The sequence below is a fragment of the Pinus tabuliformis genome, chromosome 1_1, assembly GCF_031772625.1.
Source record: "Pinus tabuliformis cultivar Carrire ecotype Pingquan chromosome 1_1, CPIR1, whole genome shotgun sequence".
Lineage (NCBI taxonomy): Eukaryota > Viridiplantae > Streptophyta > Pinopsida > Pinales > Pinaceae > Pinus > Pinus tabuliformis.
In genome coordinates this window covers 894595885-894610239 of record NC_142297.1, presented here as the reverse complement: position 1 = coordinate 894610239, position 14355 = coordinate 894595885, and positions in this window count along the sequence as shown.

The window sequence follows — 14355 nt, the reverse complement described above, 5'->3', positions numbered from 1 at the left end:
GAGGGGCTACTATGACAAGACTCCTAGGTGACCTTAAGGAAGTAGAATCGATAGAAACCCACAATGTAGACCTTCTACACCTGGTACAGGATTTCCAGTAATCCCCATGACCAATCCCTAGGTCCCACTAAGTTTTTAAACCATTAAATCCCTGCACACTCCCTTGATATGGACAAGGGTGCATCTAGGAGGATCCATTCACTCCAACAGCAAGGCATGGGTGTGTATGGGGACCTTTCCCCTCAGTCTTGTGCCTGCGAAAAACTTGCAAGCGAAAAACTTTCTCAAGGACCAGGCCTGCCCATTCCCAACTGGGACTAACATTCTATCAAACACTTGGCATCAATGAAATCTACAAGACATGAATACGAGATAGAGCATAAATGACGGATAACTCATTGCGACTTAACAAGAAGGACCACCACACTATTCCCTTAACTATCTTGACATCAATTAAGTCTTGGATCAATTAAATACATGAAATAACCATGACTATAACCATTCTTATAACCAGAATTAAACCATGTAAATAATAATGAGATAATACCCATTAATTCCACATAATAACAAGTACAAAAACAAGAGAACGTATCTTTTATTAAACATAGGCAAGAGCCAACCAAGTTTGGGACTTCCATGCACCACCTAACCATAGACATGATTGAACCAAATCTTTCTTTTGGTCAGTCACCCCCATGCTATATTCCATGCATGAATGTGGGATATCATGGATAAACCAATCCAAAAAAAACAAGGGATTCTGTAGGTTAAACTGCATCCACCCTCACCAAAACCGACACTAAGATCACAAAATCAATTTGAGCTTAGAAGGCCTTTGGAATCCATCACTATCCTTGAGGAACTTTTTGTCTCCTTGTCTCTCAGGATTTACCAAAATCCACACTAGATAACTAGGCCCTAAATCGAGACTCCACCCACAGGATTTACCATGTATCCCGCCAGAACCAGTCAAGGGATTCCTAGGCCTTTAAGGATTTTCACAAGACCACCTTCGCTCCAGATTCTGAAACCATTGAACAATTCTAAAGCTCAAAAATGAGAAACAATCCCATCACACCATTTCTATCCAGAAAAAGGAAAGGCAAGGCTAAAAACCATTGTCATAACCTGACAAGACCATGTCATCGACAACTAGAGAACCAAATACCAACATGCAAATCCATGCAAGTTAAAAATAGCTAGGAAATCACACATGTAATATATTAACTACAATTATTTCTACTGAATTTGCTTGATCCTTCTCTTCCTTGCTTTCTCTTTTCTTTCCTTTCTTTTCCTTCTCCTTCCTTTACTTGTCTTTCCCTTCCTTGCTCCAAAGCAAGAATTATCCAAGAAAAATCTAAGTGTCCAAGAGTGAGAGAGAGAGAATAATGAGAGAGCTCCAAAACTGAACTAAAAAATTGTTACAAACTGATCCTCAAAATCCATTTTATCAATGAGGCCTCTATTTTCTTCATTTTCCATTATTTTCATTCAATTTCCTCCTCACATGCAACTTGTGACATTTGACCTTCCTTTTCTCCTATTTTCCTTTATTTTCATATATAAATGTGCCAAAATACCTTTTTTCCTTTTATTTCTTAGCAATTGCCTTTTCTAATTTTCCTTAGCCATAAAATCATCCAATGATTCCCAATAGGATATCTTTGTGCAACATTCAGCTTGGAATAATTGTCCCTTAACCATGGTCTTATTTTTCATTTACTAACTTTTATTACATGAACTTTTAACCAAGGGATGTTACATCATGTTGGTAAGGTATGTCGGCATGTTTGGATCTTCCAGGTTTTTATTACGTTTGTATTCTGCATCTCATCTTTTTACCAAATGAGTTTAATTGGAAAGGAAGGTTTTCCCCCACATTACAAAGGTAATTGCTCGCCTTGAATTTCTTTACAGTGATAATGCTATGTTCTGAGTTCATATGTGTCTCTATTTGAGATTTTTTATCTCTTGGGACTAATTATCCTAATTATGGACAAAGGAAAGACTTACTCTACTCATGCATTTAACATTCTCTTCGAACTCAACTCCATGAGTCATTGGCATGGTTGGAAATTTCATTTACAAGTAAGTGTTTGTACATTATAGACCCTCTATGGTTTTTTCATGGTGATTATGTTCTCCCCTTTAAAACCATAACTCCTTTTGTTTGCAATTATGGAAACGGATATTTGAGGCTTTTACTTTACATATTGCGCTAGGTCTAGTGAAAAGGTAATTCTATTAAAAAAATTTGAGCTCCCTTCCACTTCACTATAGAATAGAGTCATTCAACACACTTATAATTTGGGGTTCTTGTTCCAAATATTTCATATGAGCTATTATCATGTTTCCTACATCTTCCATGGTCTATCATTGTGCTCGACCTTACCATACGATGTAAAATTTTAGTTATGGCTATATATTGTTGAAATTTTGGGTTTAAAACCCTTAGTTACAAATTGGGATTTTAACCTCCAACCTTGTTTGTCTAATTCCTTACCTCTATCTACAAGAAATTTGTTTAATATAAATGTAACTATTTTGATGCAACCCATAATGATTTATATAGATCGCTTTGGAGAAATTTTATCATCTCTCCATCATGTAATTGCAACCAAGGCTCATGTTGGTCAATCCCAGAATTGGGTATATAGTACTTTTCATATTTTTAATTTGTTATGGAGTCTAAACCCTTAAACTCCTTTGCAATTTGATGCCGTGGAAAAGAATAGTCTTGCAACCTATACCTATAGGTAACAAAGGTTTTAATACGAATATCTCTAAATTTGTTTGTATCTATTCATTTCTTTTAAAACAATAATAAATAATATATCTCGTCTTCCATCCAGGTAACAATCGCAGAATTTGTGGTACCATTGTTGAAGTTGTAATGATTTATAAAATGGGTTTTCAACACTTTGATTCCAGCATTTTACCCTACAGTTTGTCCCTCTCTTTGGTACCTCTTCTTATATTGGGTGGCCATGCTAGGCACATACATATGGACTCAATCACGAGTCATCAACATTTTCATTTAAAAGTTATTTGTTTAGTTTTTTGGTTTAGTGTGAGCTTGTTAGAGTTTGGCTCACTACTAAGGTTTATAATAGACATTTTCAGTCTAAACCTTTGATGACTATTACCTCTCTAACAACAATAAATTTGGGTTTAATAGAAGCATTATATATCATTGATATATTGTTATACTCGAAAATGAAGGACTTCCATGGGTCTTGTTTGCGACCTATATTTTTGTTATTTTATTTTCTTTTACTTTTAATAAAACGGCTATGTAGCCACATATATGATTTTATGAATTTTTCATGCTTATATGTATTTTTCATATAATAATGTTTGGTCGAACTCAACCTAACCAATAATCTATTCGATTTCATACTTATGATTTACCTATAGTCTCCTTTGATTGTTGCAATCTCTTTTGGTTATACACAAACTCATAATTATTTCACAATGTTGTCATCACTCTATATCGATTTATAGAGTTAAAGAAAAGGCCTTAGCCCTTTGTTTCTTTGAAGCCTAAGTTAATTATTTTTACAAAGATAGCTCAGATATAGGATATCTGATTATTGGTTTTTAAATGGATTTAAGTTATATATTTGCAATCTTGTTATATGTGGAATCCATCTATATTTATTTGACATAAATATAACTAAAATGATTCTTCCAATTAATCACAAGTGTGATACTCTTGTTTTTGTTATTTCTCTTCCATATAACTCTTGCCCAGTCGAAATCGACTTAGACTATGATATTGTTTAACTAAGTGATTACTACATATAAGTTTCGCCATTTTCATACCAGGTTGAATGGTTTAGATTAATATGTGTATATATTTGGTCAAACGTGTATGAGTTCTTTATTAGATATATCATAGTTCCCTTTTGTTACAATCAAGAGCGTTAAACTTCTTAATGGTATATTCAAATTACCTCCCTTATTTAATTTCAAAGGGTCAACTAGTTATGTATAAAGAACTAGTTATTATTTTAATAATATATAAGGAATTATTATACCAGTTGACCCTATAAAGTCATACTTACTAGTCTACATAACTAGTTATTATTTTAATAATATCTAAGGAATTATTATACCAGTTGACCCTATAAAGTCATACTTACTAGTCTAACTAGATGATATAAGTTCTTTTAAAGAATCATGTTATAATTAAAGTATTAATACAAATTTTCTTTATCTACCATTTCCCTTTTTATCTAGACTTACAAACAAAAGATGTTCGAGATTTAAATAAAAAGGAACATAAGAACCTTGTAGTTTCTTTTTTATTTTGAGCTATGCATGTGCTCTAGTAACCACACATGATCATAATAAGGCTTTAGTATTCTTAGTATATAACTTCAACAAAATAACAATAGAAGACTTCTTCTTTTATATTACTATCCTTCAATCATTTTCTGATCAAACTTTTCCTATAATTGGATGCTTACTCATACATTCATATAGGTTTAACAACAAAGAACAATATTATAATAGAATACGCATCCCTTCATGCATATCTAGTTCTATCAATAACATCATATCTTCATGAAATCAGTTGTTTATTTTCCTTGGCATCAACATGCACAATAATTATGCACACATGTATAGATACTTAATAACCATAGAGCAATAGGACTAACAAAATTTATAGTTCTTCATGTAGATAAAAGTTTCACCATAAATCTCAGCTAACTCGTCTGCTTAGGGATCATTCCAGAACAAAGAACATTCCACCCAACCATGAATTAACTCTACCAATTCCACCCGAGCTAAGATCTTATTTCCATGTAGAATCAACAACTCTTTTATTCCTATGTGGTTTTTCTTTATATATTTATTACTAGCATAATTTTAGTAGTGTCATGCTTTAAGGTCTGCTAGTATTTTCCTTGTGTCTTTTTGTTTTAGGTTTTTTCGAAAAAGCTTCTTTTATTTTTCTTTAAAGCACCCATTTCCCTACCATAGTACTTTATTCTACCCCACTTAGTATTCATCTCTCACTAACTGATTAACATAATATCTCTCTCCCATTATGTTGATATTTTTAATTATTTTCTCCTAGGCATTTTTAGGGATGTTCCGCCATGTGAACTTAACCACCAACAACTTTTCATAAGCTATGAAGAAGTCTTCCAAAAATCTAGTGATATTTCCTAAATATTCCAAACAATTTATTTATTTAATAATAAAATATTTCCACCATTTCATAAGTCCAATCATGACTTTCATAGCGACTGAATCCAATAATATCTCAATGTCTAAAAATAGTCAATGTGTAAAAAGGAGAACATAGGGATGTTACATAATATATCCTTTATGACAGATGAATGTATCAATCTCAATCACCCTAAATAAACTTATGTAATAATATTACACCATATATATTATTTTATTTTATTTAAAATAAAATCAATTTATATTTTTAAAATTCTTAATTTTTTTCTTCAATATTTTAAATAGATAATTTAAATATTTTTTAACTTAGGTTTGTCTCTTGAAAATTAACTTCTAGTTATGGTTAGAGTTGTAATTGTGAGAATAATTCCATAATTTGAGAGGGTATAATGGTTAAGAACATATCACCTTGTAAGAGGTCACAAGTTGAACACTAGAGAGATAAACAGATACACTTTATGTCTTTGGTGTCTTGATAGATTAAGTGTCCCAAAAAGTTAAGAAGTTGAATTCATTTATACATTAAAAATATAATTTAAATAATTAAATAATGGTTTTCACTAATAATTATATTATTGAATAAAAAATTCAAAATATAAAATATTTAAATTATACTTAACTTTATATTTCTTTTTTAAATCTGTTTTCTAATCCATCGCATCAAAATTTTAATTTCCAATGTTTTTCAAACCAACTAATGTGGTTGATTCTGACAATGATTATTAAATATTACTTAATAATAAAACAACTACATTTAATATAATAAATTGAATATTTTTATCTATTAATTATTCTCACGTAGGCTTAGGTTTAGTTTTTAAAAATTAGTTGGCTTTTTGTTTTAATGCATTAGGTATTTATTTGTATTCTAGTTGGTAAGATCCTCCTTCAATATATGACTTATGTCCTGAAGATGTATCCCTGTTGGGATTTGAAACATCGACAAGAGGCACACAATATTGTGAACGATCCAAATCACAAATCTCTAACTAAAATATTGATTTGATGGATCATGAAGAGAGATTTCAAAATGAGTCTACTCACAACAACCTTTCTTCAAAAATAATAATTCTTAAATATAAAATACAAAATTTAAAAGTAAATTAAATTAATAAATAGAAATAACATTTATTGTAAACTTTACCACGATCGAGATGCGAGTCAGCGTTTGGGACAACAGATTGGGATTAATGAAGCGTACCCCTGAGTTTTGTAGCACTGCACCCCACACACTCGAGGCGATGGGTGGGGTGGCCCTTGGCATGATTGCATGTAAGGGTGATCGACAAGCTGGTAGAGTAGGTGAAGGCGCAGGTTTTATAAGAGTTAAGGGTGAACAACTGGGTAATGCTGGTGTGTTTGATCGCAGACAAAGGAGTTGGTGCATGGGAAAGAGAGGGTGATGCCATCCTCTGCCTCAAGTGCACAAACGATCTGTGAATTCCCATGGGTATGTTATATGGGGCTTCTGCTGGTGGGAGAGAGGGAAAATTAGAAATGTTAATTGCGAGAGGAATTGGGGGTGGCACTAGGTTGCACTAATTTGGTCCTGAGTCTATGTCATGTTTTAGTTGGGTCTTGGCTCTCCCTCCTTTTATTCTGACTTAGCATTGTTTTTCTTTGGATCCCTATGCTCTGAGGGCTGAGGGTTGAGAGGGGATGACGTGGGAAGTTATGTCGGGAGAGGTTATGTGTTGGATGCTAAGGGATGTAGGGGAAGCCATTTCAATTTTTAGGGTATAGCTAGAACTTTTCATGGAGAGGGAATAGTTAGGCCTCTCGAGTGGGTAACCAGGCACAGAATTGTCAAAGTATTTACTCTGGTACCTTGGGCAGAGGGGAATGGGTCTGCAATTCATGTTTTGGCCTCCCATTGGGAAGTGGTAGAGCCCGCTAGCTTGGCCTGGGCAAAAGGAAGACAACCTATTTGTGGTTTTGAGGAGATGGGTGTGGAGATGTGGACTCATTGTTGGTGGACAGAGGCTAACCCCTTATGGGGAATGGATCTACAACCATGATGGCCAAGGTCCTGATAGCAAGGGGCAAGGGAAGGAGCATGGTGAGGAAAAATTCACTGGGAAATCAAATCGAGGATGGGATCAATACCATACTATGTTAAATAGTTTTTGGTTAAAAAACTGCTGTAGTGAACATGTTTTGGGCACCTTCGCCATGGATCAACCTGTGAAAGGTTGTGGACGTGGAATACGGGGAAAGGTGCCTAGAAATGGAAAGGAACCGAACACGTCTAAGGCCCGCAGGGGGAGAAAATCAATAAACCATATCATTCACGAAGCTACTAAGGCATATCATGAGGGTACTGATGAAGGCATTCGAAAAATATTAGAGGAATGGGAAGAGGAGGTTAAGAAAGGCAGCGAGACTGGCAACGACATGCAAAATTGGAGGACTCTTGTCCCAAACCTAGGTAACACTGGAGGCAAGTTAATGCAATTCAATAAAACCCTATATCTCTACTAGATGACGAAAAGCATGATAGGCAAAGCAATGGAATAGATCTCGGTGGGTATGGTTGTTTCGCTTCAAGGTATGTCGAGCTACAAACAGGACTTGTAGAAAATTCAATTTCAGCTCCACAAGTGAGACATTTGGTTGGACATAATTGAGAGACATATTCCATGTATCCTAGATGTGTCGCCTGGATCAAATGTTAGGGACCTTGCACCAGTAGAATCAGCCTCGGAGGAGTAGAAGGACTAGATACTCACCCATGTTTACTTTTGTTTTCTATGTGGATAACATTTACTTTTCATCTTGCAAATATATGTATAGATATATATCTAGAGTACGGTAAGGAAACAGAGACACATATAGCTTGGATAGAAAGACTAAAACTTTATTGTTTTTGGATGGCATGCAATGTGGATAGGTGGCCAACAAACTTGGTTTCCCAATGGGAAAGTTGAGGCCACCTAACCATTCTATGTGGTGTAAATTTGCTTATAAATGAATAGAAAAAAGAGAGGACCTGCCAAGCTTAACAACAAAAAAAACTTTTTGTAAACTTTATCTTAGTTAATTTTTTAAAATTAAATTATATTCAAATTATAAATTAAATAAATAATAGTTTATAAAAAAATATCGTTTTAATTAATAGATATTAAAATTAAATTCTGATAATTTTAATTAATACAAAAAGATGAAAGAGTTGATAATGAATTCAATGATCTATAGGAGTGCCCTACATATAGGGCATATGCTATGAAGAGTGTTCTCGGTCATATATAAACTCAGAGATATGCCAAATTCCTATAACCATAGAAGTTCCTTCTTTAGACAAGGCAACAATGGTTGTATTCCAATCCATAAAAGTGATAAATAGTAACTGAGTCAAATGATTATTTTAAAATAAAAAATTATTCTAAAGTCAAACATAGTGTGCATGTGACATCTAGCATTTATGTTGAACCAATTTATGACAAGCATCAAGTCACCAAAAGTATATAGCATGTGAATGTCTTCTTCCAAAGCAAACAACAATACAAGATTTAAGCTCATAAGTACAGAGAAATTATGTGTTCCCTACCCCATCCTAGATTTTAGCTTGCAGTAATGATAATTTTAGAGGTATAAGACAACACCCCCACCACATGTACCATTGGTAAGAGCAGCACCATCAAAATAATCCCAAGGGACGGATTGATCAATGAGTTTTTCAGAAATATTGCATTGACGGAGAAGTGAATTTGCAACATCTAGCAAAGATAGAGCATAAATAGATTGGACCACAACTTTCTCATGGGTGGAGTATTTGTGATTGAAAATTTTAGCATTTCGCATAAGCTATATTCCCCAAGATAGGAGGATAGAGAGGCACTTTAGTTTTTTAGGAGTAATGTGATTCCACCAACTAGACCAAGCTTATGAGAACGATACCCCCTACCATCAAATATGAACATTTAATTCTATGCATGTTGAAGCCCATAGATGTGATGCAGGAAAGTGTTCCCTTTGTGGACAGAGGCAACCCGTCTAGCCCTAGAGTGGGTCTAGTCACAAAAAAGACAAAACAACAATTGATTCCCTTAAATAGTCATTGTTGGAGGCCTACCTCAGACTGGTGGTTGATGAAGTTCCGTTGCGCTACTCCAGCTTCCATTTCCTTCTCCTTAATGAGCAATCAATCTGAAACACCACAAGAAAACAACAGAGCACGTAACTGAGAACAAAAATGATCTATCTACTCATAAAGTCAAGAAATCATGAGCTATCAAGTAAATTATATACAAGACATAGGAAATCATCATTGATTATATTAATAATAAATCAAGAGAAAATCTTATAACCAAGTCTTGACGTCACAAGCCTTCTCGGAGGGTCTAGCCAGCATGTTTCTTCAAGCATTCACTCGCAAAGATGGGTCTCCCAAACAAACAATCTCTCTCTCTCTCACTCAAAAGCTTTAATACAAAGTTAAGGGCACTCCACAACCTCTTACAAACTATTAGCAATCCCACACTTGTCACACTCACACCAAAGCTATCTACCAAACTCAAAAGCACTAGCAGCACTATCCAACCAAAGGAACTAAGGAACTAGCAGATCATAGCAATGGTGAGTGATTTTATAGGAGGAGTCTCCATGAAATGACGAAGAGGGAGCTTATCCTTAAGGGAGGTTGCACAAGAGGCAGAACCACCATCCCAAAGGAGGAAAAGTGACCCAAACTGACCCAACAACCAGCTCTAGAAACACCCAGAAGGCCGACTGTTCGAACAAATTCGCCAAATCTAGATTGTCACGAGTCATGAACTGGGTACTAGTGATGATGTCGCATCGATAGAGTCCATGACAGAGAACCGTTGCGCATATTAAGGGTTTACTAGCGACAATGTAGGAACTTAGTAAAAAAGGGTCAATCTTCAGCATTAGAGAGCATTTGCTTAATCTTCTTACATTGGTGGGAAGATATGAACATTTTTATTTGACACATGACACAGCAGAGGGACTGAGATGAGGATAGTGACAAATTACTGTGTAACAGATTCCCCCTAAAGCATGAAGCCCGAGAGAGTGGGATGAGTGAAATGCTTTACGAAACTGTCTAAACTAGAACACTAGTTTTGAAGAACCTACAAGAACAAAGACAACTGATATCTCTGATAGTGAAATACATGTAGTCTAGGCATGGGCACAGCCATCCAAAATACATATGATAATTGGCCTATGGTATGGATGTAGCCACCCAGTTGACAAGACCATGATAATGATAAAGGTATGGTCACAGCCATCCATGAAGACTCAGGCATGGTCACATTCATCCATCAAAGAGTCATATGTGTAATCACGAACCAATCCACACAGCCCGAACATATGCAATCTTAGTTCAGGGTCTTGAAACCCAACCAATTATAGTACAAAGTCTATCATGCGAACAGATGTGCTGAGGTCGAGCATGAGAGAAAGTCACTTGATTACCGGTCAATGATGAAAACCGTTAACAAGCATGAGAGAAGCCACCAATAATGCCAATGGTTCTCAAGGTGCTATCTAGTACAATCCACCAGGTGTGAAAAATGAGTTGAAGTCAAACACCCATGGAATCACCCAATCGAAGACCAATGATGAAAGTCTATCGTCAAGTGCGAAGAGATTGCCATTGATGCATGCAAGCTCTAAGGTATCGAAGGGGATCTCAAGACCAATCTCCTGGATAATGAGTTGGCATCGATAGGGGATGATCCGTCGCAGGAGGGCCATAATGTTTCCCCCATCAACGACATGAGATAAGGAACAAGTGGTAGATGGTGGATCAGAGTATCATAGGAGGAGGTAAGAGTGTGAACTGCATAAGGATTATACTCTTGAACATATCGATGACACAACTCTAGAATGTGGCAGCATTTTGGTACCAAAGGATCGGAGGCTTGATGGAGACAACATGGATTATATGGAATGAGGCAAAATGGCAACCTAGAACCCCGAAAGGCCAAATGATGATGTGTGGATATCCCAACCTGACAAGAAGCAAATGTGTTGATGTTCAAGAGTGACTAGCTGTCGCAAGTAACCAAAGATGACTTTCAAATTTTCCCCCACCATTGCTGGCAAGTACCCCAATTATTTTTAAAAACAAGCTTGAAGGGGATAGCATATGCTTGTAATATAAGTTCGACCTTCGGACGAATCCAACCTAGTGATAGTTTAACGAGCCCTAGGGAGGAGAAGCTCGAGTCTCGTCATAGGGACGAGTCTAATATCTTCAGGGTTTAACGAGTCCGAAATAGGTAAAACTTGGAGTCTTTTTCATGTTTAGAGAGTTTGAAAAATACATGGAAAAGAAAACTCCAGGGGGGTCCTTTTTCATAAATTTGTGTCCCTCAAGCCCAAAAAAATATAAAATAATACTCGAGAGAACCGCTTGACCATTACAACCAAGGAGTAATTTTTGTAATTAGTGACCTCAATCCGAAAAAGTAGAAAAACGATCGAAGACATGTTGTTTCGTGACCAGTGTCGAACCTGAAAAAACAAAAGTTTGGTGATCTTTTCATGTTTTATACGGTCATAAAAGAGTTGAAAGTGGACCGCCTTTTTATTCTATTTAATGAGTCAAAAATGGAAAAACTCAGCAATCTTTTCATATTTTATGAGTCAGAAAAGAGCTTAAAGGTGACTCGTCCTAGAGGAACAAGTGCTATAAAGGGTAGTAACTCGTTTCGATAATGGTGGAACTACTCAAAACATGTAATGGTCAAGAGGCTGGCTAATAAAACCACTCATCGTTGCGGTTCCTTAGGAAAGGAAAAACAAGCAAGTGAGAGCATATGATCGGCCAAAGAGATGGCGATGATGGAACGAAACAACCAAGGCTCATCTAGTAGAATTTAGTGGATAAAAATGGCAATCACGAGGTGTAAATCAGGTATGGGTTCATGTTTACACAAGCTTGAACCATGGAGAACTCTGCTTGGTTTCGGTTTCATGTTTACGCACGCTTGAAACGAGAAACTATGCTTGTTATAAGTTCGCATGCCCACAACATAATGACGCAAATCGAGGTACATGCCCCCAAGCTTCATTGCATTCAACGAGGTGGATGGAATGAAGGTTCACTTTCAAGGTCTTGAAAAGACTCAACTTGGATTTTACGAGATCTTAATCAAAGACTCGATTTGGAAAAGGGAGTGGTTTCATTTTTTAATGAGGTTGACACAGTAAAAGAACTATCCTCATAACCCTTGGTTCAATTTTTAACGAGGTTGACACAAGAGCAAGAACTTTCCTCATAACCCTTGTTTCATTTTTTAACAAGGTTGACACAAGATCAAGAACTTTCCTCAAGACTCCTTGTTTATATGCCATATGAGAACATGGCTCCCAAGAGGTCTTCGCAGGACGGAAGAAACATGCTCTGGGAGAAACACATGTCATTAGACACCAATGATAGATTGGGTTCCAACACCCCTAGTACATGATGTACGAGACCATCTGCATGATCATCAGCAGAGGTGGAGATAGAACAGGTAGCCACATAATTGACCTGTGGCAAAGAAGGTACTACTTGCGGATAAGAACTGATGGGGGATGATGGTACAGGAGGCACCGGGTGACTAAAGAATGACAATTGATCAATAATCACCATTCTTCCATTGTGCGGAAAATAAACCACATAGAAGAGTGAAGAGATGAGGGCCCCCATGGCATAAATATAGTCACGGCCAAGAAGAAGGCTGAACTCTAGAGCACCTTAGACAACCATTACATCTATAGAAATGGCTTTTCCTCCCAAAGTAATAGGGAACTTCAGAAGGATCCCTAAAGGTTGACTAGCTCCTCTGTCAAATTCCAACAGACTCTGTGTGACCAGCACAAGATGTGGGAAGCCCAAAGCTTGCCAAGTAGTGAAAGGCATGAGGCTAACTGATGCACCCTCATCCAACATAGTGCCAAGTACTGCCTTATCATAGGCATGTACTATAATCTGAAAAGGCACATAGGATGGAAGGCGGAAAGTAGTCAAGTGACTCCAGTCGAAGGAAACGACTAAACTACTTGGTGGGGGTATCATATGATTGCCCCCATACTCAACAGGAACTGAAGAAGGACCCTCTAAATCAGCTAGGATAGGAGGGTCATTCTTGGACTCAAGAGAATCTGACAAGACGAGAAGAACATGAGTAGAATGCTCATGATGCTCTTTTGGAACAGAGTGATCAATAGGTGGAGAATCCAAGTCGACACTCTCTTCGACCAATGGTTGGTCTGAAGTAGGCTTATCAAAGCCAGGTTCAGAAAGAGGAGGATGGACAAGAGAAGAATCTAAGTCAATCTCTTTGTTAACAGGGAGAAGTTCTGAAGAGAGCCTCTAATAACTAACGGGAAGTTGAGGTGAAGAAGTTGTAAGACTTTCCAAAATGGTGGAAGCTTAATCCATGAACGAACAAAGGTGAAGGGGATGGTGGCCTTCACATAGTCTACATGGGAATCAAATCTTCCCTTTCTTCTTATCAATGCCAGTTGATAGGGTAGCATTGTCATGAGCTTTAGAGGATGACGAGGGATGAGTCAGATCATGAGACCATACTTCTAAGATCCTAGGGATGCCAGGACAATCATGAAGAAGATGGTCACCCTTGCACAATCTACAAGGAAACTTAACCTTCTGCGGAGGAACAGGGGGTGGTACAACTTGAGATGTACTCAGAGAAATAGCTACACAGGTGGCCTCATGTTTATCAGACTTCTTCTTCTTCATCATCATCTTCTTCTTCTTCTTAGTCTCCTAGTTACTGGATGTGAAACTTTCACCAGGCGAAGGAGGAGATGAAGGTGAAGAAATAGGGGAAGGAGGCGTAGGCTCAACCTTGGAATCAACGTGTCATGGTTCAGACGAAGGAGATGATGGGATAGGAATCATGACGCTCGAGACCACCGAGGATGAAAACAACCAAACGGGCCGATGGTTATCCCAGGCAAAGACAATGTTGCCATATACAGAGCACCAACATTTCCAAAAGGTGGAAACGAACCAGAATTTCCATCTGGGGGAAGACCTTGGCCGGTAGACTCAGGGAATGTTGCCATTGGGAACGAGCCTGAAAAACACTCTTATCACAACCAAGAACTCAAACTATTACCAGGAATATTTCGTGGGCAATAAATTTTATGACGCAGGAACAAAACTTGACC